Genomic DNA, 2139 nt, shown 5'->3' on the forward strand with positions numbered 1-2139 from the left:
TTTTTAGACCTATTAATTTTAAGAAGATTAAATCCTCAGATTGATAGAGTAAAATCAAAGAATACCAAATCCGAAATTTTAAAAAAATCAAAACATGCTTCTTGTTTAAAAAGTGTGTGTATTCATTTACATATATATATATATATAGTCCAAAAAGACGAAGAAAAACAAAGCACAGATAACAAATGAATTTCAAGGCATTTGCTCCTTGGAAATGAGGATGATGAGACTTCATGTCTTTTACTTTGGGCATATTATCAGGAGAGGCGATTCCTTGGAAAAGGACATAAGATGTGGTGGAAAGAGGAAGACCTTGAATGAGCTGGACTGAGAGCAGACCCCCTGCGACAGGTGGCTGTAACAACGGGCCGAGCAATGTCTGCTATCATAAGGATGGCGCAGGACCTTGCAATATTTTATTTTTTAAGTATGAGATGGCTATGAGTTGGAGATAGCATGATAGGACCTAATTACAGCAGCAATTGAAGTCTTCACAGAGAAGTGAGAGGCAGAGGTAAAGGACTGCACCCGCATTGGCTGGCTTTAGCTGTGGAGAACGTGGGAGTATCCTCAGGGATGAGCCAGCCAGAAAACACAATCAGACCAAACAAGCCAGAAAAGGGCTTCTCCCAAGAGCTTCCTCAATGTTCCAGAAAGAAGCCTTGCCAACATCCTGATTTTAGCCCAATGGGACCCATCGTGGACACCTGACCACCAGAACTCCACTGCAATAAGTCCATCTTATTTACAGCCATTAAGCAGAAGCTAATGTGTTACGGCACTGCATGGAAACCACCACACCGTGTCTTTTGAAACCTCTCTCAGGCAACTGGAAAAAATGACTTCTTTCGAGTAAGTTGTCATGCACGTGCTAAAATCACAAATGCACAGACACACGCAGTTGGAGGACTTATGATGACTAGTCTACTTCATTGTAGCTTTAATGTCCCTGCTGAAAACCTGAGGAGAAAAATAATTTAAATTTAGAAGAGTCAGATATCACTGTGGGTTTATATTTATTGAAATATAGTAAACACTAATATTCCTTCATTTCCATTTAATAGCAATCTTCAAGTGCATGTCTTATTATTTTAACCTTTATTAGATCATCCCAATCAAAAGGCTTGGGGAATCTGTGTTTATATGGAATTGGATTCTCCATCTCTACTACTCTATTGTATCTAAATGAGTCCAGCATTAGATTTTAGGGATTTTTAAAACTTTAAAATAAAGCTATATATAATGATAGGTTTTATATGACATGCTTTAATGTCTTCTGTCTGTATCCTTGCCTAGACTTTAGACTAAAAGCAGAGAATTATAACTACCTGCAGGCTAGAGAGATTGCTGTTGACACTAGAACCCAGAATAACGTACTGGGATCATAAAATCACCTTGTGCAGATATCATTAACAAATGGGAAACTATATCTAGAGTAAAATTATTCTAGTCTGAACTCAAATAGTCCATATCAAAATTAATTTAGTGCTTAACTCTTTAAAGCCACTTCTTCGGGGAATATCTTTCCCTTAGTGTTCTTTAAATATAGCAACCTTGCTAAGCCAGACCTTTGAAAGCATCCATAGGGCACATTGGATAATACTGCCTTCTGAAAAACGCACCAAACACCCAAGGAGCCCACTATCATGAAGCCGATGACCACGCAGAACAACGCTGTAGGCCAGAGCAGAACTGCTCCTTAAGTTTCCTGAGACTCTCCGTCCTTGGGAAAACTGACAGCTTCATCTTTCTTGCATCGAGAAAGATGGTATCTGACAGCCCAACATTGAACCTACTTTGTTATATGACACCGCCCAGCACCACAGCGGGATCTTGTGAGAGTCCCATGGGAAGCCACGTGCAATTTGTATAAGGACAGTGCATGATGGAGTCCTTCCCCAGCCATTGTTTGCTGGACAACATTGCCATGAAATGTAGCACAGCGAATATACACCTTCCCAGGACAATCCCGGCCCTGGAAAGGATATCCTGCTTGGTAGGGAAAAGGGGTGGTGAAAACGGCGAAGGCTGTCAAGGAGCTGCAGGGACCCAGCGGCTTCAACAATGGGCTCAAGCGCACCCAGAACTGTGAGTCTGGCGCAGCACCTAGCAGTGGTGCCTGCTGCTGTGCACGGGGTG

Source organism: Echinops telfairi, unplaced genomic scaffold, assembly GCF_000313985.2.
Source record: "Echinops telfairi isolate 266 unplaced genomic scaffold, ASM31398v2 ScPeMD7_23;HRSCAF=83, whole genome shotgun sequence".
Taxonomy (NCBI): Eukaryota; Metazoa; Chordata; class Mammalia; order Afrosoricida; family Tenrecidae; genus Echinops; species Echinops telfairi.